The following is a 24,941-nucleotide window of genomic DNA, read 5'->3' as shown; positions in this document are numbered from 1 at the left end:
ATCCGCCGGCCGGGTGGGGAATTCCGGGACCAGGCCGCCGCCATTAGGGGAGTCCCAAATGGTGACGACACTGGGTGGGTCTTCGCTCCGGGTATCCATACCGAAAGTCAACACAACGTAGCAGATATGGCAGCGATGGAGGAATTTTGCAATGAGATCGACGTTTTGAACGATGAATTTGACTATTCGTCGGGAGATGACATTGATGTGGAAGCATCTACAGTTACCAGGCATCCCATGGCCTAGCTTATGAACCGATTCGGTCGAATACTAGAGTGGTATACGATCCGGAATCCGCCGAAAGTACAGACGGTTCTGAACTCGCCGAGTGGGATACCACCAGTTCCAGTACCGACTCGGTCTCAGAGAAAGAAGATGTTGCTCAAAACCCGGGACGAATGGACAACACAGATTGGTGTACATGTAACAATTGTGTGGTGATGCCATCGGAAAATGAATGTAGATGTTGCAGGGGAATTGGTATCGACCACATGCTCAATTCAGACGGGAATAATCTCCAGTGTATCATGGAATACCGACTGTTCCCTATGGTTTCCATCGAGAATGATATGTTGGCGATCGCAATGGTATCGCTACGAGACGTGCGTGCAGCAACCCTCGAACGACCAATAAATAGCGAGTAAGCGTAGGTCCTATTTAAAAATATATAATTGTTTTAAATGAAATTATTTGTATTTATATGTGTATCCTATTTATTTCAGCCTCTACAGACTAACAGCTTATCGGCAATTCACCATCTGGACTAGAGGTTTCCTTGGAAAAGGGAACAGAGTGCCGATACCTGCCTGTGTTGTGAATCGGATACGAAGTCACTACCCATCAGTAACCTACAAAGGATTTGAATATTCTGGAGGGATATGATGTGACCAATGATTCCATGCATGGAAGGCAAATCTTTGACAGTGAAATCGTGACATTTAGGCTAGCGAAGAAAATTCTACTTTGATAGTGGAACCATTCATACAATGTTTGTGATATATCAGAACAGTATTTACAACTTATATTATCAAGCATATACATGTATCTCACTAGATTCTACAAATGTTTTTCAGTGCTCGATGTTCATAAAGTAATAAAGACCATTTTCCTGAACCAAACTATGTTTTTACCCTTCAAATAATAATATACAAATACTACCAGCATATATTACTTCAGCCATAGACGTCCTTTATTTATTTGCCACAGAGCCCCACAGGTTGACTAAGCTTCATACACCACAGACACATTGAGCCCCACAGGCTGACTTCATATATACGACAGACACACATCGAGACCGACATTACTTGTTCACAAATCGACGTAGGTGGTGTGCCACAGCATCCTCCTTCGATGGTTTTACCAGGCCTTTATGCGCACCAAGTGTCCTTTTCTCCTTCTCTGCATCTGTATGACGGTGTTCTGCAAGTTCGGACCTCATGGACGATGCTGATAAACACCTCTCGACTACCCCTACCATGATTTCTCTTCGGAAGTTGTAGCTTTTTGGTGTCTTCATCGCCTTCACCACATATCCTCCAGCAGGCTTCGAGTACTGCAGTTTGAACTGCAGTGCCCCCTTCTTGGTCTGTGCCTGCTCACGGTCGATGTTGTGGTTGTGATCCAATGCAGCGAGGCGTGCCAGCTCGCCAGTATGGATCCCTTCTGTAACCTGCAATTGAACAGAGTGGGTCATGAATGTCAGCATTATTTAACATTTTTGTTATTGCTTAATTTGTCAGATTGCGAACTATTGGAGTCGAGAGATGCCAGACATGCAAACATCACTATTGAATAAACACCCATGGTTGGTGGATAATTCAAATACTGATATTAATTATGCATGTGTATTTTCAATTTCATATTTTACTGTTTGTTCAGGGCTACATCCGTTGAATATATTCTCTTTAGATAAATATACTGCTTTGTGGTGAATTTATAAGGCCATAATATATAAATGAAGAAGGGCAATTAAGACAATACCTTATCTAGTTTTTTCAACAGTCTCTTGTCCATGACCACTTTCTGTAGAGTGCCAAAGGCCTTGGATGAACGCTCCAACCAAGGTCGGGAACTCCCATCCTCTTCAGAATAAGGCTCGTGTTCACACTTCAGCATCTTCTCTGCCGACAGCCACTCGTGAACATTGATGATATGATGGAGGATGGACGTCCATTTCTCCTTCAGCAGTAACGCGTCACCATCACATGTACACACACAACACCAAAGATGGTTGGATACCATGCGCACCCACTCCTTCAGCTCGGTATTCCTGCTCTGCAGCATCCGCTTCTTCACACCTTTCACAATGTGCCACAAGTCAAACTCATGCTTGATGGACTTGTGGTCCTCACGTAGCATCTTCTGCACTGCAGGGTGGCAGTCTGTGGCTAGTATGGAAATTGTAGGATTAATTTTTGCAACATGGAATTTAAGACTTAACAATTTAGGTGGATTTCCATATTTTCATGTGACAATGTTTGTCCGAAATCATGGCCTCTCTAGCATATCATGTAACAAATGTACATACATTATATATCTTTGGCTATCAGCAGAGATCCCATACATACAATGGCACAGGCAGACAGCTAGACATCACAACCTTTCTATTCCAAATTGACAATCGTTATTTAAAATTAGACAAAAGATTATACAATATATTGTAGCAATACTACATGTACTATTGACCTGTGAAATAAACAAACTAACAATAGAATACCTGTAGTTTGGAAATACATCTTTCAAGTCCAACAGGCTCCAACCAGTAGCTATTTTTGACCTCTGTCACCTTCACTGTCTGCTGGGCAATGATGAGCCTTGAGTTAATATCAAGCATGGTGTACGTTCCAAACGTAGCACAATGACCAGGGCTGTCACATCGCCCATCGCCTGACACAGTGACAACCTGATCGCCAGTTGCTGCCATCACTGCCTCATTGTCCAAGTTCCAGACACTGGTAACTTCCGGCAGCACATACACTCTCTGGATGTTATAGCAGTGTCTTGTCGAGAGTGATTACAGGCCCAGACACTGGCATATCTCAGAAAATGGGCCATAAGCATTTCCAGTCAGGAAAATCGCGGCTGGCACTAACAGGTTGCAGGACATTGTGCCATTTAAGAGGGGTTGAGAAGTCCACACAAAGTCATGGCCATCTATGCAGTCAGTTTTCACTGTCAGTCCAAAGCCTTTGGCTGAACAGTACGGCCTGCTGATCACACATTTTCCGCATCCGGCAAAGTTGCATACACAAAACAGCTTCATCAGTTGTGCATGGGATACCAGATATTTTTTGTCTGACACTGGATCTTCTGCGCCATCCACTGAATGTTCTCCATCATCCTCGCTGTCTTCGCCGTCATTCTGTATAATGTCATCTTCAGTAGGGCTGTAGTTCGACGAAGAAGGCTCAGTCCCTGGAATGCTCTCCCCAGAGCTGGAAGCATCTTCTTCAGGCATTGACACATCAGGTGTTGGACTCGGTGGTGCTTTGGCCATTGCATCTGCAGGTGCCAGTGTGGCGGATCCACCAGCAATGTCCCTGCTGACGCATTATGGATGATCATGACTGAGCAACTGACTGTTGTTGATGTCATCGGTCCCAGTCTGCACACTCACCAAAGTCACAGTTTTACACGGGCATGGTTCCAGTGGTTCCGTCTGTGTGGCCACAGTCACTGACTGCCCACGTTTAGTTGTGTGTGCCTCTAGTACCTGGGAATCATCACTTGCATCATCAGCAACTATGCAGGATGTATCTTCTGTCTGACAGGACAACAATACTGCAGCAGTATGGACAGCTCGTTTGACCTGAAACAAAACAATATAAATATGTTACAGGTTAAGGTGAACTAGAAATATTCAAAATCATGACTATGATAAGTTGGCCGGAAAAACCCCATCGCCACTATTTACCAATGTGATTATTCCATAATGGTAAAATAAAGAAACTGTTCATAGAAACCTAAGAATTAAAAGAACGTGATCGAGCCACCACAGCCCATCAGAGAGCAAACAATCAGCCTGAGCTCCATGGAGATGCCCTATAATTATGTAGACCTATGTGTATCTCGGCCGTTGGAAAAAAAATAGGAAAATATTTGTTTTTGAAGACTATTTAAGCAAACTCTCAAACTGTTATTACTCAGAGCAAAATATATTATTTATAAAGGATTGTGTTATTATTAAGCACATGTTCAGAAAATACTCAAGCAGGGCTGAGGATGGGCAGTCATCTTGATGAAGTATACTCCTACCAGGCTACCACATGTACCAGTGGTCAGTTGACATATATTTTGTATTATTTTCCAACACCTCATACATCTAGGCAATACCATCCATTAGCCGCGTTCACACTGCGGTACTTTTCCCACAAAGGTTCATGCGAACTTAGTTCATGATCGCGTTCACACCAAAAAGAGCCGGTACTAAAAGTAGTTAATGCGAACCTTTTTACCCCCTCGAAAGTCCCTGCTAGAGAGCAGGGACTTTCGAGCGGCTCTTTTTTGAGAAAAGAGCTATATTCCTGATTGGCTGGGCGAATTGCTAACCACGCCCCGTAAAACTCTCAAAAAGTTTTGTGAAGCCGCCATTTTATTATCCTCGCATTAGCATTATTAGCATTAGCATTAGCCCAGCGCAGAAACGCTCCCAGCAGCTTCTACTGAAGCCAGTCCCCAACTCCGGGGACTTCCGGCCGGGGACTTTGGGCAGCAGTATACGCCGTGAAGTGGTTTGCGGCCTGCCAGTAAACCCAAAGCAGAAGAAGAAGAAGTGACGTCAGCGGCTTCATTTGCCTAATCCACCCCCAGGGACTTTTTCTGGTGTGAACGCGATCTGTACTTAGTTCATGCGAACTAAAGAGTTCGCATGAACTAAGTTCGCATGAACCTTTGTGGGAAAAGTACCGCAGTGTGAACGCGGCTAAACCTAGTCCAGCAATACTTTTTAGGGCTGTTTTCGACAGATGAGCGTGTGTATGCCAGTTTAATTAGTTGAGCTATAGAACACCCCCAATTCTCCATTGTACGTCATAATAATAGCTACCATTTAGTTTGAGCGCGATTGCGTTAATTAATAAGGTCACACTGTGTCAGTAAATACATGTGTGAGCTAGTAATCTGGTAGTGCTGCAATATTTACCTCTCTCTCGGCAGCTGAAGCAGCTCGTTTGGTGGCTCGAACTTCACGTTTGTTGACACTGTCATTGTCTTGCACGGCCGACGTGCTGGGACGGTCGTTGTTCCCGACTGCATACGTTGAGAAATCGAATATTGTGGGAACAGATCCTAGCTTCAAATCCAATGTTTTGTATTGAACCAGGCATCCAGACTCATCAAACCTCATTTTGTGGACATTTGTAAAGTGTTCGCTGCACACACGTGCGTACTGATTCAGCGGCGGATCGGACTGTTTCATGGAAATAACCCATGCTTTGAGCAGCTTCTCATCCGTTAGTGGCAGCCTATGGAAATGTACTTCTTCCTTCTTCGTATAAAATCCATTTGTGCAGCCTGGGGCAATACAATAAACTCCTGACGACGACCGTTTTCTTTTAATGTAAACTACTGGTGCATTGCACGCCATGTTGTTTGTTATTGAGCTTTGGCCCAGGAAGCCGTAACCACTCAGTGACTTCACTGGGAAAGTCCCGGAGCAATGGAAGCGCCCATGGTCATTAGGCACGTATTTCAAAAAATAAATGTGCGTATCTCGATCGTTTACATTGGAAATAGACTAGATACATACATTTCCTAATGGGAATAATGTCGCATGGAAAGCAGTTTGAAAAGTGTTTCCATTTCCCTTTAATGTTCAAAAAGCTCTTTAGTTTTGTCATACTGCCTGTGCTGCAGCACCTCTTTTCACCCTCTGTCTGAAACCAGAGCCCAGTCTGCCCTGATTGGTTAGCTGGCCAGCTCTGTTTTGATTGGTCAACCGCTTAGAGATGTCCATTGTCCGCCTTTCAGTTTATCATGTAAAATGTATCGGAGTGCTAGCCAATAGAAGCACGAGTGTTATGTAGTGATGTCACACAGTGAACAAAGTACTCCAATGGAGACGATTCAGGAAGAAAACCTATAGAACACACTAGAGGAAAAGGAAACTCCATACAGCATAATAGGGCCCCTCTTGTATGAATGTGTGCCTGCATGGCTATGTGTGTTTACAGTACTCTGCAGTTATTTTGCAATTGTTGTTACTCTTGTGAAACCTTCTTCAATTGATATAATGCTGTTGATAATTATTCTATATACGACAACAACAATGACCACCTCCTGACTGAAATGAACTGCTGTATTTGTCATATTCACATGCATTATGTAATCACTTTGTCTCGGATGAAACGATTTCCAACATTGCTAAGCTGGGCCTGTAGATTCTCTATCAGCATGAGCACAATGGTATAACCTTTTAAACAAAGGCTCACTTGCTCTGCCTCAGGCCACACTTGCCAGTTTGCTTTCTTGTCAAGGCTGAAAGGAGACGTACATGAAAGAGAAGTGCACAAAGATGAAGGATGGAGAACATTGGTGACAAGTCAAAACTCTGACAGACAGACGCGGAGAAGCTGATAGCTCTCTATTTACATGTCTGGAATGCACATTTACACATCAAACACTTGCTCGGCTTATTTAAAAGCCATGTGCTTCCAGAAGATGAGCAGAAAGGGAAATCAAAACAGGGAAATTGTTTATATGCACACTGATGTGCACGCAAAAACACAATAAATCTATCTGAATAAACAGGAAACAAAATGCACCCAGGAATATGCATGGAAAGATATGCACACAAACACAATGAGCAAGACGTGATAACACACAAACAAACATGTAGCTTTGATATCAGATATTCACACCAATATAAAGCGTTCATATCCACCAGCTGCTGTCAGGGTAAAGAGCCAATAGACTTAACATACTGCTGTATGACACACACTTAGATCAGAATTCACCTTTTTCTTTCAGTGTTGTTAATGAACACATCGTAAAGACAAGAGGTTGTACTCACTCAAATGGATATAAACATGTCTGTTAAGCAGATCGAGCGTTTCAATTAAACTACAGATGACTAAATGGCAAGCAACAGATTCTTGGTTATCACAGATTTTCAAAAACATATCTGTTGTGAGTCTTCTGTAATTGCAGCCTTCCTGAGTTCAGTATTAAATTATACAAATCATAAATTCCTGTACATGTCCAGTTTAAAGAGGACATATTATTAAGATTTTTACATTCAATCTTGTGATTTGGCTTTCACCTCGAATATGTTTACATACATTACTGTTGAAATAACACATTTGCCGTCACACTGTCTCTCTGAATGTACCTGTAATCAGCTTCTGTCTTAAACGCTACATTTTAGCACCTGTCTCTTTAAGACAAATCCCTGAGGAAAAGTAATTCTGCTGTATATGTCTTATTTCCCAGTTTGTGTTTTAGTATGCACTCCAGTTACCCATATATTTATACCAATAAGCCTTGAAAAGTAGTTTTCATAATTTGTCCCCTATTTTCCAAGACATTTGATGTTTAAGCAAGCGCTTCACATTAAAACATTTGACCATCCACCTATCTGTCTTTGCCTTTTAAAACTGTCCCTGTCCAATATTTTCATTATGCAATGGTTAATGTTTAGGCACAAAATGACTTGGTAACAGTTAAAATAATTGGTTATGGTTGGAAAACTTCGTGTTTTGGATTAAACTGTTAACATGGTAAAGGTTTGGAGCCCTTTGTTTTCATTCTTATTCCTTCACACTTCCAACCCGAGAGTGTAGTCAAGACTGGATATTAGTAACTTTTGTAATGCATTGTTAAATACTGCAGTTTGCATGAGGACATTCATTCTTGCCCCATTTGTTCAATTAATGTGTTTTATGATGTTAATTAATACAAACATTCAAAGTGTTTCTAAAAGACCCCGCTATGAATTTAAGCAAATTAAAATGAACTACACGATGGGGTAGATTTTTACACATTATTTGGTGGATAAGTCTTGGTTCTTTTACAGCTATTTCTGGAGCTCGAGAACATTTAATGCTTCATTAACAATTACAAAAAAAACCTACGGTCTTGTCTGTTAAACAAAAGCTTATTCTATAACACTAAGGATTTGTAAAAACACACTCTTTACATTATGTTTAATCTGAGAATAAATTTCTGAGGCAACAGGTTTTGAAGGTTTGTGTCTCTGCCCTCATCTCTGATATTGATTTTACGCTTGAGGCCAAATTGTTTTCAGCCCTGGACCTGAGTGGAGATGTGTGAAAGCTTGTTTTGTAGCATGGAGTTTCTTTTTTTATTATAACCCTAGTTATGCTTGACAGTGTAATGTGGTCAGAATTTCCGGTATCCAAAAGAAACTAAAAACCTGTATAACGGATTTAGTCAGATCTGTGTGTGTGTGTGTGTGTGTGTGTGTGTGTGTGTGTGAGCTTTTATTTAATGTGTTATATATGGATCGATTAATATTATTTGTTATGAAACTGAGCTGTGTATATCATTGCATTGGCTCCTATTGCAAAGAAAAACAATCGACTGTTATGCGCGTCTCAATGTAAAGAATAATTTCTCTGACATTTAGCAGATGCCCTTAATCGCCAGTCTAACCGTAAGCAGCACAATAAAGCAAGATGAAGTTCTCCTCATGCATGGCTTGACTCAAATCATGGGAGAAAAATCTATGTGACGGTACGGATCCATCTTTTAATGTTATTCATGTTAGTTACTGGAAAACATGCCTGGCGGCCATCGATCCTGAGCCGTTGGGCCTGGAGGCAGAACTGTCTTTATTGTATTTCACCTAAACCGCCCTTTCATACTTACAGTATCGACAGCTCATAAGGAGAGAGGATGAGACACAGAACAGAAGACCGCTTACTCTGGGCTAATTTGTTCCTGATCAGTCCATCCATTGTCTTCAGGCACATAAAGAGGACATTACATAAGAAGTCCTGCACGAGTGATGGAAATATCAAGAGGTGGTACAATTCATTTGCACAGAGATAAAACATTTGTATATATAACACACAGAGAGAAGGAGAGACCGTTTTTACTGCAACGCATCCAAATATATCTAGGCGATGTGTTACCAAATATGCAGGACCTAATTATGTCAGTGAGCATCAGTGCATCCCACTTACAGACACAGAGCACTGCTTCCACCCTTCAGTACAGCGGGGCATACAGTTTGTGTCACACACATGGAGACAGTCTTATTGTTTAGGGAGTCACCTTTGTTTTAACCCAGATTAAGTGGCTAGATTACACCCCTAAACAGGATGTGGACTCCCAAGGCCGGAAGACGCTAATGTTTAATAACCAACTCAAATAACCGTGACTAAGTGAGGAGGAAAAGAGCCTCAGAGGCAAACAATAATCTATTGAACAGTCCTTATAGTTTTAATGATATTCAATCAATCAATCAATCAATCAATCAATCAATCAATCAATCAATCAATCAATCAATCAATCAATCAATCAATCAATCAATGTTTATTGATATAGCCCTATATCACAAATGTTACATTTGTCTCAGTGGTCTTCACAGTGTGTACAGAATATCAGTATGACAATACGACACCCTCTGTCCTTAGACCCTCACATCGTACAAGGAAAAACTTCCGGAGAAAACCCAGTTTAAAGGGAAAAATGGGAGAAACCTCAGGGAGAGCAACAGAGGAGGGATCCCTCTCCCAGGACGGACAGACGTGCAATAGATGCCGTGTGTAAATTGAAAAGATAATACATTTGCAACATAGGTAGACCAAATGTTTGGAAATGCATGTGTGTATAATAGGAAGATGAATCCACGAGGATATCCATCCAGGACCTATGATCCAGGACCACAGCCACGACTCGCGATCCAGGGCTCGCGATGCAGGACACAGGACCGCAGGATCATCCATGACTCCGGATCCCGGCGTATATAGACACCAAAAAGAAAGACATTTCGGGAAGCTGGATTAATCGGAACATGAGAGTACACAGGTATAGACAGAGAGAAGGAAGAAGTAAGATGTCCCCCGACAAACTAAGCCTATATCAGCAAAACTAGGGGCTGAATCTAATCAGCCCTAACTATAAGCTTTATCAAAAAGGAAGATCTTAAGCGCACTTTTAAAAAACGGATAGGGTTTCTGCCGCCCGAACACAAACTGGAAGCTGATTCCACAAATGTGGAGCTTGATAAGAAAAGGCTCTGGCTCCCATTGTACTTTTAGAGACTCTAGGAACAACTAACAACCCTGCATTATTGGAACGCAATGCCCTAGTAGGACAGTAGGGTATAATGAGTTATTTAAGGTAAGATGGCGCCTGCCCATTACGGGCTTTGTAGGCGAGAAGAAGAATTTTAAATTCTATCCTGTGTTCTATAGGGAGCCAGTGTAAGGCAGCCAGAACAGGAGTAATGTGGTCCCTTTTCCTAACTCTGGTTAGTACACGAGCTGCAGCATTTTGAATCAGCTGAAGCGACTTGACTGACTTCTTGGTACACCCTGATAATAAGGAGTTACAATAATCCAGCCTAGAAGTAACAAATGCATGGACTAGTTTCTCTGCATCGTTTTGAGGCAAGATATGCCTGATTTTTGCAATGTTACGTAGATGGAAGTAGGCGGTCCTTGAAATTGATTTTATGTGGGCTTTAAAGGATAAATCCTGATCAAATATAACACCAAGATTCCTTACAGTCTCACTGGAGGCCAAATTAATGCCACCCATAGTTAGTATATCTTTAGATAATTTGTTTCGTAGATTCTTTGGGCCAAGTACAATAACTTCAGTTTTGGTCGTGTTTAACATCAAAAGGTCATCCACGTTTTTAAGTCCTTAAGGCAGTCTTGAATTTTATTTAGATGATTAATTTCATCAGGCTTGATTGATAAATATAGTTGAGTATCATCCGCATAACAATGAAAGTTTATAGAATGATTCCTTATAATATTGCCTAACGGAAGCATATATAATGTCAACAGAATAGGTCCGAGCACTGAGCCCTGTGGCACTCCATGGCTAACTTTGGTTTGCGTGGAAGATTCATCGTTAACACGTACAAACTGAGAGCGTTCAGATAGATAGGACCTAAACCAGCCTAAAGCAGTTCCCTGTATGCCAACTAAGTGCTCTAGTCTTTGCAATAGGATGTCATGGTCGATAGTATCAAATGCAGCACTGAGATCGAGCAAAACAAGAATAGAGACAAGTCCCTTGTCTGAGGCTATTAGAATGTCATTTGTGACTTTAACCAGAGCTGTCTCTGTGCTATGATGTGTTCTAAAGCCAGACTGAAAATCTTCAAATAAATCATTGTTTTTTAAGTAATCACACAGCTGTTTTGCGACCGCTTTCTCAAGAAATTTTGAGAGGAACGGAAGATTAGAAATAGGTCTATAGTTGGCTAAAACCTCTGGATCGAGGTTGTGCTTTTTAAGAAGCGGTTTTATCACTGCTACTTTGAATGATTGTGGAACATAGCCTGATAATAAAGACATATTCATAATATTTAATAAAGAAGTGCTAATTAATGGAAAAACTTCCTTCAACAGCTTAGTTGGAATTGGGTCTAACATGCACGTTGATGGTTTAGAAGAGAGAATCATTGAATGTAATTGTTCAAGGTTAATGGCTGAAAAGCATTCTAGCTTACTATCTAGTGTAATATTAGAACTTACGTTTCCGGGAGCTGTTGATAACACTATACTGGTCAAAGGCAAGAGGTCATTAATTTTGTTTCTAAGAGTAACAATTTTATCGTTAAAAAAGCACATAAAATCATTACTACTGAGTGCTATGGGAATAGAAGGCTCAATCGAGCTGTGGCTCTCTGTCAGCCTGGCTACAGTGCTGAAAAGAAATCTTGCATTATTCTTATTCTCATCTATTAATGAAGAGTAGTAGGCTGCTCTCGCTTTACGCAGTGCTTTCTTATATTCATTGAGAGTAATATGCCAAATTAAACGAGATTCTTCAAGTTTAGTGGAATGCCATATCCTTTCAAGTTGTCTTTATTTTTGCAGGTTTCAGCATTATGCCATGGAGCTAATCTATGTTGTTTTATTTTCTTCTTTTTCAAAGGAGCAACAGAGTCTAATTTTATTCGCAGCGCATCTGTAGCACTATCAACAACATGATCAATTTGGGGTGGTGTACATTTTGTATAAGTTTCCTCCCCTACATGCAGACATGCTATCGAGTTAAGTATTGGTGGAATCTCTTCCTTAAATTTGGCTATAGCACTAACAGATAGGTTTCTGCTGCAAGAGCTTTTGACTAATGCTTTGTAGTCTCGTAATAGTACTTCAAAAGTTACTAAGAAATGGTCGGATAAAGCAGGATTATGCGGTTCGACTAATAGTTGCTCAATTTCAATACCATAAATCAGAACAAGGTCGAGAGTGTGATTATAGCAGTGGGTTGGTTTATTTACACTCTGACAGAAACCAACAGAATCTAATATAGAGTTAAATGCAACAGTAAGGCTATTTTTATCATCGTCAACATGAATATTAAAGTCACCTACGATAATTACTTTATCTGTTTTAAGTACCAAAGTTGATAAAAACTCAGAGAATTCTGATAAGAATTCTGAATAAGGACCTGGTGCACGGTACACTGTAACAAATAAGATTGGCTGCAAAGTTTTCCAGGTCGGATGCGTTTCACTACCTCCACACAGCAGCTTTTCAAAAATCTTGAAAATCTTGGAGCTGGGCGTGTCTGACAGCTTGGGGATTTTTTGAGAGCAATGCGACCAACAACCAATCACATGAATCTCCCGCCCCCGACATACAAAGCAAAAAACCCCGGGGATTTTATGCGAGCAATATATATATATATAAACTCCCCAAACAGGCGAAAACCTACCAGTTTCACCCACTGTCTCTGCCACCTCCCTCCATGCCTGGTTCCTCCGGTTTGTATCCCGTTAATAGTTCTGGTCGTAAAGAACCGGGTGATTTGCTACCGTAATTTCTCGTTTGGAATATGAGGAAATGAACTGCGGTCTGGTTCTCCCTGCTTACACGCGGTTTGATTGGCTAGCGCTTCTACTGTCAGATTTGCATAAACGTGTTTGATTGGCTGGCGCTTCCAGCTCAGCTTCAAAAGTTGAACATTGCTCAACTTTTGAATCCTGGAGATCCTGGACATCCTGGAAATCTTCGCTTCGCTCCCCCACAATGCAGTTCGGTGAAAAGCGAGGCAAAGTGACGTCATCCCCATTCAAAGTCAATGGGCAGAGAAGCGTTGGAAGCGGTGGAAGTTTCTTCTGAAGCTGCTGTGTGGACGTACCGTAAGACTAAAAACGAGGCTTTCAAAGGAGGTATATATTCTTCATGTCTCAACCAAGTTTCAGTGAGACAGCATATATCAATATTATAATCTGATATTAAATCATTTACCAATATTGCTTTAGATGCTAGAGATCTTATGTTTAAGAGACCACATTTAATCTTCCTGTTTTGTTGCACTGTAGTAGTTGTTACATTTACTTTTATTAGGTTATTATGTATGACACCTCTATTAGGTTTTACCTTAAATTGTCCTGGGGCAGACACACACACCGTTAATATTGGGTATTTTATTGGGTTCGGGATTCCTATGGATGACTGCCTAGGAGAGAGCGCAGAGAAGCGTAAGACTGCGACTCCGCCTCCTGGTCTCAACTCCAGTTTGTCATGGAAGCCCACAAAGCCCTGAAATGTTTGCCGAAATGAGATCTGCACCTTCCAAAGTAGGATGAATGCCGTCTCTCTTAATCAGACCAGGTTTTCCCCAGAAGGCTGTCCAATTATTTACGAAGCCCACATTGTTTGCTGGGCACCACCAAGACAACCAGCGCTGAAATGATGACATGCGGCTATACATGTCATCATTGATCAGATTGGGGAGGGGACCAGAGAAGATTACGGTGTCCGACATTGTTTTAGCATAACTACACACCGACTCCATATTCTACTTAGTAAAGTGATGACTAAAGCAAAGTCTTCTAACTTCTATAACCTGTTTTAAAAGTGTGTTGTTATCACATTGAGCTTAAAGATAGTGAGGTGTTTGCAAAGAAAGAGAGGCGGGCGCACCGGAGCGATGGGGAGATGGAGGATTGGGAGGAGGGAGATGGCGAAGCATGCACACTCTGAATAGTTTCTCACAGCAGAAGGAGCGCTGCGCCGAGACGTCAGGCTGCACAGCTCGATGCTAACCACACTTGGCAATGAGGGGGCTCGACTCCTCCCACCCATGCTTGCTCCGGGGCCCACCGCCTCCCAGGAGGCTTCCTGGTGATTGAAATGGAAATTCGGGAAGTAATGCTTCAGAGGGAGGAAGTGTCTCGCTCCCCCTGCCAGTCAGTCTGTCTGTTCATCCTGCGGTGCTTTATTACTCACACTCTCTGTTCACATTAACCCATAATCATTCATGACACATAATCACTTACAGTATGTCCAGCCTCCAAATCCACCTGCAGCCTCCAAAGTTTTAAAGTTTAGGAACATTGTCCATAGATTTAGTTTTTTCGATCAAATGGAGACTTTGAAGGACTGACACTTTTGTATTGTTTTAAAGGGGCTCATTTATTATGCTCATTTTCAGGTTTCATAACTGCATGTTGTGCCTCTATTGTGACGTGTTTTGTCACAGTACATGCTTTAATGATCAAAAAGGCAGCTGAAGAAATTCAACCTGCCAAAGACAATGATGGTGAACTTCTACACCTCCATCATCGAGTCCTTCCTCACCTCCTCCATCACCATCTGGTACGCTGCAGCCACAGCCAAGGATAAGGGCAGGCTGCAGCTTGTCACCCGCTCTGCAGAGAGGGTGATCGGCTGCAATCTGCCATCCCTCCACGACCTGCACACCTCCAGAACCCTGAGGCAGGCAGGGAAGATAGTGGCCGACCCCTGCCACGCTGGACACAAACTGTTCACCCCCCTCGCAGGAGGCTGCGCTCCGTGAGGACCAAAACCTCTCGCCACCTGAACAGTTCCTTCCCCTCCGCTACCGGCCTCTTAATAAAGGCCCGGCCCCCCCACTGACACTTACCTCAGCCACAACGTAGACTCTATATGCATTACATTAATGCACACAATGTTCAAATACTGCACACATTTCTTATTTTATATTCTATAATTCACTGCATTCTATTTCGCTGTAAATTACTGCTTTATTTTATTGCTATTTAACTATATTTTATAACTGTGTCCTTAAAGATTTTTTGTTTTATATGGAGATGTTTTGTTTTATATTTGATGTATGCACCACGACATCAAGTCAAATTCCTCGTATGTGTGAACCTACCTGGCTGTGACGAAGGTAACTTCGTCACTATGGACTGATGGCTTCAGGCCGGGTAATATGGCACTTTATTAGCGTGATTGCACAGTTTATGTTGTCTGTGGCTGATGATTGTGTGCAACTGGTGTCCTGTGTTGTCTCCTCCCCCTCACCTGTGTCTTGTTGTGATGATTGGAGTGTGGGTAATTAGGCTCTGTTGCCCTGTCTGTTGAGAGGGCTGGGTGTGTGTGTGTGTGTGTGTGTGTGTGTGTGTGAGAGAGATCCTTGTGGCTGCAGGATGTGGACAAAGAGAACAGCAGGATTGAGGCTGTGAACTTTGTGCCCATGTTTTTAATAAATGCCCACGTCGGGTTATATTTTTGGACGTTCTGCCTCTGCCTCCTTGCTTGGTCTGGGCCGCTCAACGGTCAGCTTCACATTTGGTGTCAGAAGTGGGATTTGACCAAGTAAGGAGGTGAAAATTAGAAGAGGGACCAAAGAGAGGAACCGCGGCTGGGGGTGGCTGTGCCTGGAACGGACCAGGGGGCCATGGCTGTTGAGGCAGCAGGAGAAGAAAGAACGATAGAGTACGAGGAGGAACTGTCTCGTTCAAAACAGGAGAACGAGAGACACCGGTAACTACTGGACGCTGTTGAACAGCCTCAGCTTCAGATCCACAGAGCAGACGTCCAGCAGCTGGTGGTGGTTAAAGAAGAGGTTCCCCCTCAGCAGCAGGAGTGGAGCTCCAGTCTGGACCAGGAGGACCCAGAGCCCCCCATACATTAAAGAGGAGCAGGAGGAACTCTGGATCAGTCAGGAGGCCGAGACTGTAGAGACACTGTGCTTCCGGGGGAGAGGGGGAAGGAAATGTGACGAAGGTAACTTCGTCACTATGGACTGACGGCTTCAGGCCGGGTAATATGGCACTTTATTAGCGTGATTGCACAGTTTATGTTGTCTGTGGCTGATGATTGTGTGCACCTGGTGTCCTGTGTTGTCTCCTCCCCCTCACCTGTGTCTTGTTGTGATGATTGGAGTGTGGGTATTTAGGCTCTGTTGCCCTGTCTGTTGAGAGGGCTGGGTGTGTGTGTGAGATCCTTGTGACTGCAGGATGTGGACAAAGAGAACAGCAGGATTGAGGCTGTGAACTTTGTGCCCATGTTTTTAATAAATGCCCACGTCGGGTTATATTTTTGGACGTTCTGCCTCCTTGCTTGGTCTGGGCTGCTCAATGGTTAGCTTCACACTGGCAATAAACCCGTTTCTGATTCTCATTCTGAAAGTACTTCATTTTTCTCACACTGCCTGTGCTGCAGCACCTCTTTTCACCCTGTGTCTGAAAACAGAGCCCAGTATACTCTGATTGGTCAGCTGGCCGGCTCTGTTGTGACTGCCAACATAAATGTAAAAAATCAGTTTCATTGAAGAGTTTAGTAGAGTTTCCTGTTGATCCAAAGTGCATATGACCGTCTATTGGCCTCATAAGAAGCCTTTTAATCATTACAACAGCTATTAAGTCAGCTATTTTTTCCCCTTAAACTGTGGGTTTTCTCTGGAAGTTTTTCCTTGTGCGATGTGAGGGTCCAAGGACGGAGGGTGTCGTTTTTCTCATACTGATATTCTGAACAATCTGTGTTGTTGTATTTGCTGTAAAGTGTCTCTACTGTAGGCTAATTTTATTATATGTACAGCACTTTGGCTCATCCATCCATCCATCCATCTTCTCCCGCTTATCCGTGGTCGGGTCGCGGGGGTAGCAGTTCCAGCAGAGAGCCCCAAACTTTCTTTTCCCTGGCGACATCAACCAGCTCTGACTGGGGGATCCCAAGGCGCTCCCAGGCCAGCGAAGAGATATAATCCCTCCACCTGGTCCTAGGTCTACCCCTTGGTCTCTTCCCAGCTGGACGTGCCTGGAACACCTCCCTAGGGAGGCGCCCAGGTGGCATCCTAACTAGGTGCCCGAACCACCTCAACTGGCTTCTTTCGACGCGAAGGAGGAGCGGCTCAACTCCGAGTCCCTCCCTGATGACCGAACTTCTCACCTTATCTCTAAGGGAGACACCAGCCACCCGGCGGAGGAAACCCATCTCGGCCGCTTGTATCCGCGATCTCGTTCTTTCGGTCATGACCCATCCTTCATGACCATAGGTGAGGGTAGGAACGAAAATGGCCCGGTAGACAGAGAGCTTTGCCTTCCGGCTCAGCTCCCTTTTCGTCACAACGGTGCGGTAAAGCGACTGCAATACCGCTCCCGCTGCTCCGATTCTCCGGCCCATCTCACGCTCCATTGATCCCTCACTCGAGAACAAGACCCCGAGATACTTGAACTCCTTCACTTGGGGTAAGGACTCATTCCCTACTTGGAGTGGAGCACTTTGGCTCGACCAATATAAATGTGCTATATAAATAAAACTTGATTTAAAGTCATTTATTGAGGTCTATAAACTTGTAAATGGAATGAAGCTACAAATAAATAAGGGCTCACTTGACAAGCTACTCAAGAACAATCTGTTTATATAATTATCTGTTTATTGCTGCTGGCATATTACACTTGTTAAATATAACAAACGGAACAGCAGCTTGTCTCATTTCTGTTTTAGAAAAGAAGATATCAAAAATTTTAAATATTTGATTTATGCAGCACTAACACTTTAGAGGAACAAAGCAGCCCTAGGCAAGCAAGAGATTTGACAGCAGCTGTAATGCAATGTATTCAGTCTGTGTGTTTGGAAAGGTCAATAATGACGGCCACGGACCCCTATAATCAAAAAGCCGATACCTCTTTATAGGGCAAACAGGCCGGAGCCGGTCCCCGCTGCGCCTCTCTGTCCAACCCCGGTGTGTCTCTCTGAACAATACCAAACAAAACTACACACGTCATTCCCCATCTATCATGTAATAAAAGATTGCACAATGGAAGAAGAAGAATTATATGCAAAGTGAGTACAGAGCGTTGGGTTCAGTAGGCTGCAACCTTGTTTCCATGGTGAAGAATATCTATCCCTGTTTGCAGCGAGGCTGTGGACAAAGAGAGGAGATGAAGTGAGGAGACCAGGGTTCACGCTATACACGGAGAGCAGTTTTGTTCATTTAGAGCAGGGGTATCAAACTCAAATACACAGTGGGCCAAAATAAAAAAATGGGTACTAGTCGAGGGCCGGACTGGTTCAATGTTTATTGCAGAACGTATTAAAATGAACTTATTGCACATATTAAACCTGGAACTAACAAAGCTTCAATTATTGCCTATAAAAACAACATTAAAAATCAGTTGCATTCATTTCATATGGCTCGATCTTCAACTTTTCCAGAGTCATTTCTTATGATTACATTTTTCCACAGGCCAACAGCAGCTTCAAAAAAACTATTTCCCTCAAAGAAAAAACCAAACATGCCCTGTTGTCGTGAGAGAAAAAGTGCAGAAGGAAACATCCATCAAACTCAGTTTGCTGCTCTGTGGTGCTAGTTCAAGCCAGATACTTGGCATCTCATCTTGGGTGCAAGTTCATCAATGTTTGGGCTCAGGCTCTGAGCTGAGGAAACCCTCAGGATGGAGTGAAGGTGTGCGTGCAATATACCGGCGGGCCAGATCTACTAGTAATTAGAAATTATCCTGCGGGCCGAAATTAAATCCACCAAGGGCCTGATTTGGCCCCCGGGCCTTGAGTTTGACACGTGTGATTTAGAGTTTACAGCCATGACATGGGCTCTTTGTTGCTGAACTGCTTATTAATATGCCAACATCCTGACAGTAATACATTTTATTTATAGAGCAATTTTCCAAACAAAATAACAGAGCTTTACAATGTAGAAATGACAGGCAAGCAATTATACAACTATTTAAAATGTCAATCTGTTTTAATTAAGAACGGCAATGCTCACATATTGCTAAGCAGAATAACATGTTTACTCTGTTCATCGGCATGCTAACATATGCTAATTTGCTCAAAACCCAAAGTATAGCTAGGGTTAATGTGGGTGTAAATGTGTAAATATGGATAGAAAACATATCTTAGAAAAAGTTAATAATCAAATTGCAACTTCTGGTAGATTAATATTATAATTCAAAGGTTACTACCTGCAACAAAAACCTTTTAGACCCATTATACATCTACTGCAGCTAAATCTTCCCCAAACCCATGCTGCTGAGTTAAATGCAGAGAAGAAGCAACAGATTGAGAAAATAATTTTGGAAAGAGTGAACAAACATATGGAGGAACTCTAAAAAAGCAGATATGAGAGGAGAATAAAGAATGTGCTTTGTATCAATGAATATGCTTTAATGTGAAGTCAGTGAAACTCTTTTTCAACTTGAAAAAGAGCGGGGGTTGTTTTCAGTGGCCTTGAATACAGCTCTGTTGATATTAGCTCAGTCAATTAGCACTTTTTCAGGCGTGTGTTTTAAAGTCCCAAGCACTCAACTCGTGCTTTCACATTGGCCCTTTTAGACTGTCTGGATTTCCTCTTGAATGAAAAGTGACGTTTCATTATAAAGAAAGCAGCTATTAACATAAGCATCATGTTGTTGCTGTTGCCTCTGTGCATGCTGAAACCTTTACAGCTGTCAGTTATGGAGATGATAATGACAATGATGCTTTGTTAGCAATGGAGTTGCTAGCTGGAAACTGATGATTGGGGTATCAGTGACACTTGATCGTACATGATCTAGTAGGAAGACAAACAATCTGACATTTTCATACCGGTAAATGTCTTGTTGATCTGTTGTTGATTAATAAACACAAATGATGATCGAACATTAAACAGTGATCGATGGATAAAAACACTCAATTCACACTAAAGCTGGTTGAGTGATAGGAGCTAAGCAAAGACACAACATTAACATTTTAATTGAATATAGTAAAAGGAAATCAGACGACCAGCTTATATTTATTTTCTGTCAGCAGCAGGGTGCAACGCAAGTTGTTTTATGAAGTGCACTCGCCGTTAAGGGCCGTTTTTCCCAAATGTGTACCTTATACTGTGAGTTTATTAGCACAAATTGCAACTAATGATAGTGTTCATTGGCATATACACTGTTGACTATTCGGACCATTACAATGTGTTATTTGATCCATCAAATGGCAGAAAATGATAAAAACTAAAATCCTCAAAAGCACATTTTGTCCACAAGTTAAATAACAAGATATTTAGTTTCCTGTCATTAAAGAAACCACATTTAGTCACATTTTATGAAGCATTTATTTTTCTGAAAGACTCAATCCAATTAATGGTTAATCCAAAGGGTTGGCGATCAATTCAAAAGCTGGCAATTAATCGCTGCCGTTTAGGAATCACTAGCAGTGTTCTTGTTGAAGCTCATCAAAAGGAATATGATACCCTCAAATAAAGTACTCAAACACTGGGTAATTTTCATAAGGGCTAACACTGCTGATTAAGTCTCAGTTAAAACAACAATAATAATTAGCAGAAGAGGCTCAGAGAGGGATGATGGTGAGATGAACCTGAAGAACAGAGGCTGGGGGGGGGGGGGGGTGCAGATAAAGCATCCAGCAGAGACGAGGCAGTGGTGAGGGCAGAGCTGAGGGATAGGAAAATCAGCATTTCAATTACATGAAAGCAATTGTTTTTTATCTTGAGTGCAAGTTAATGAAACTAATTAGTCTTTGCAGCGTGAACCCTCTGGCACGTCAGATAAACGCCAGAGGCTCAGATAGTGCCAGTCAATTTTTAGCTTACTGCAGTGGAGGGGAAAACAAACAGGGCCTTATCTCTGCAGCAGGCATTACACCTGGGGTCTACATCGACTTCAAGGCCTCCTTTCACCTCTCCAGGTTACTTAATGGCCATTTACATGAGGCATCCAAGACTTCTCTCAACTACACGCCTTAAGAACAACTTCATTAGCATTTGATGGAGAGCTCCACCTGGGAATTTAAATATTTATCTGGAATAGTATGTGGCAGCTCTTAAGAAGCCGAAGCCTTTTCGGCTTTACAAAGGGGTTGATTTGATGCACTGCTATGCACCACAGGTACAAAGACCTGCACAATGCCACAGTACGTGTATGAGGAATTCACTAAAAAGCATGAGCTACCCAGGATGAGGACACCTGCAGAGGGCTGTGTGTGACTCATGATGTCTACGAGGGGAGACGGTGAATCAGAACCAGACAGAGTTGTAAGGCCGTGAAGGAGACATGCAGCATACACAAGGAAAGCTATATTTGTCATGCTTTTTGAATGCTCCTGAATATTTCAGGAGACGATGCATGACAACAATATACAACTTTAATAATAGTAATAATCATACTAATAACTTTTATTGTTATTTTGTATATATTGATTGTTGTGTTTTATCTTAATGTGTGCATATGTGTAAATGTGTCTGTTGATTGCATGTATATAGGATATACATATTTTATACATATTTGTATTATTGTATTTTGTATGGGAGGCTGTGGTTCAGTGGATGGTGCACTGAACTTCGAATCAGGGGGTAGCAAGTTCGAGTCCCACTGCAGTCAGCATGTCGTTGTGTCCCTGGGCAAGACTCTTCACCCCAAATTGCTCCTGTGGGGATTGCCCACTGTATTGAGTGTGTAAGTCGCTTTGGATAAAAGCATCTAACAAGTAACATGTCATGTAATATAATTGGGATTGTTGGACACGTTATTGCAATCTCTCTGTCTGTACAAACACACAGAAAAGTTGACTTTGACTTATTTATATAGGACCTTTCAAGACAAAGTTGCTTACAAGTAAAAAAAAAGTTAAAACAAATAAAACTCTAAACAGATAAAATAATTTAAAATAAAACATTGAATGGAAATCCACTACAATCATCTGTATGTCAAACAATTACAGTTGTGTAGTTTTCAATGATATATCAAAATTGATATTGACTATCTGACGTGACATTTCTTTGTAATTCCTAATTATTCTAAAGCATGTCAGGTACAATATCAAACCATTGGCTGCCAGTATACCACCATTTCAAATGGTCCTCCAATAAATACCAGTACAACTTTTCACATTTGAAAAAGACTAAATGTCCCTGTTTGACTATGGGGTGATTCAGCAATATACATGTTTTATTACTGATCATGTTAAAATATCAAGTATGATATTCTCACAGGAAGGTACTTCAAAGGTTGTAGATGATGGTACAATGATGGTTCATTAAAAATAAAGGGTACATTTCCCTGAATCATGTGACGTATAACACTAGACACTGACTAAGCTCGCAATTAAAACTATAAGGGGTTATGAAAAAGCCACAATATACTGTAAATGTGAGTTTTATGGATTGAGAGCGCAGTTCTAAATTTAACAAAGGCCACGTTGAGACTTGGGGAGCCGTTAACAAAAGCAACAATACGTCTGATAGAGAGTTAGCGGATCATAGAAATAAGCCAGAGCCGGGTCATTCAAGCCTTTAAACCCATCAGCAAAATCTTCAAATCAATTTTTAAAAGACAGAGAGGGTTGTTGTGAGATGTAATGGTCATAAAGAGCAGCTTCTATCACACAGAATGAGCAGTAAGAGCTGGCGCTGAACTATCATGCATGGAAACCATCTCATTGGCAGCAAACACCCAGACGACTGACACAATCCGTGACATCGAACATGAACTTTAGTTTAAAGAATATTCATTAAAAGGCTCCAACAGCTACATGGAGGATTTATGAATAATACAACTCCTTTGTAGTAACATAAGTTCATCTCGTTTTTTTATCCTGGAGTTTCAATGTGAATGTTTAAGCAAGTTGAATATGCTTCTGGCAAATATTTTATGTGTTTAGTTTAATTTTTAAATTGATGCTTGCAGAGAGCTTGTTCAAAGCTCAGAATAGGACAAAAAGGCACTGAGTGATGGAGAATTTAACCGAAAAGGTCAGAACGTTGTGGAGTAACAGCGATAGATTGCCCCCACATTGATCCGACAAAGCATCACCTTGTGTTTCTTGTTTTAATACCAACTATTGATTGGCTGACCTTCATGTATATAAATGGACAAACCCCTCAATGTGGCCAGCATGGATTATTTCCACTTATATCTGTTTGTCAAAGCTCTTAGGAACCACGGCTTGTCAATCGATAGTCAGAACTTCATGGGGATATTTCGATCCACATCAGAAAGTAATGAAAAACAGTATTAGGTGTATTGGCCTCAGTCATATTGGAGTTCACAGGGGGGGGAGGGGGAGGAGCAGTTTTTGGCACACCTTTGATATAAAGACACGTTTAAATTAGCACATTTTGGACAATTGTTGTCACACCCTGTAAAAAATTAACAATTGAATGACTTACTCAAGAAACCATTGCAAGAAACCATTATTTGACAGCAGTGCAATGGCTTAAAATATCCTGCTTTGATCAGCTATATTTATTTTATATTAAACTGCAGCCAGTTATTAAAGATTACCGAATATAAAAACAGTAAAGTCAGTGGACATATTTAGTTCTTGTTGTAACCAATACACAGAAAACCCAGAATGTGAAGGGAGATAGAAGTTTGATGGGAAGTGCAGAAGCTTCAACTAGGACAGAATTGTTTTCTGGTCTCCCACCCGACTGCTAAAAGGTGCTCTCGTAGTGAGAGGAAAACATCAGCATGGCAGGATGCTCATCAGTCGGCACTATGGGTATTCAAACGTTGGCAGTGTCCAGCAGCTGGTCAGCCATCCAGATCTAGAACACTGGGCCTGCCTCAAAAGCCAATCTCACCAAAAAAGAGAGATGTTCTCAGCATGAATATCTTTGAAAGTACTATTCAACTACAAGGTGCCAGCTGAGTCTGAGCGTATCTCAAGTCAATACATAAGGGGGGAAAGTATCAGGAACATGTCCTAAAATCTGAGAAATCTAAAAGTGATGTTCTGTCTCTTGACTCGATTCATGTTTAAATCTGATATTAACCTAAACCCCCTGCTGCTCTATCTCTCCTAGCCCTCAGCTTTTAAACACACACACAAAAGCAGATTGGATAAACTGGTTCAGTCTCTACTTTAAATTCTCAATCCAAGGGCCACAAGATGAGCAACAGATGGCTCATGCATTTGTATGTTCATGTACATGTTGCATCTGTGTAGGTGCAACTCATACATTGTGGTTTTCTACAGTGGTATGTCTGAGGGCTGAAAAGCAATCACAGTATAAGAAGTACTGTATGAAAGAAAAGGAAAAGTTTGAATATTTTTGGAAATACGCTTATTCCCTTTCTTGCTGAGAGTTAAATGAAACACTCGTGTGACACAAAGTCGGAAGCGAGCACCTGCAGTCAGCTCATTTAGCCCAGGACAACAACTGGAAACAGAAAGACAGCCTGGACACAATGGTTACAAAATCGGCCCACAACCTGTTGCCCAGCAACCAGCAGTAACTCATAGGATACTTTTCCTGACCAGAAAATAGTTTGACATAAACATATAAAATGTTGATGGGACCGCGGCCGTCTATTCGGCCTAAAGTTAACTGTTCTACTGATCAAAATGTGCCCTTTTATTCAAACTCCAATTAATCAAACAGGAAAAAACCCTCTGAGTCAATTAAAAACGACACAGTTGGAAGTCAACAAAAAGGATCAATATAAGGATTTACTCCCAAGAGTATGATATTTATTTATAAAAATCTGAACAATTTAATGAACAGGAAACTGACAAGAAAAGTGATGAGTTAAGAAACGTGCAAAAATGACTAACACA

This window comes from Pseudochaenichthys georgianus, chromosome 5 (genome assembly GCF_902827115.2).
Source record: "Pseudochaenichthys georgianus chromosome 5, fPseGeo1.2, whole genome shotgun sequence".
NCBI classification, from domain to species: Eukaryota; Metazoa; Chordata; class Actinopteri; order Perciformes; family Channichthyidae; genus Pseudochaenichthys; species Pseudochaenichthys georgianus.
The sequence above is the reverse complement of the archived record's forward strand: the minus strand, read 5'-3'. Positions refer to the sequence as shown.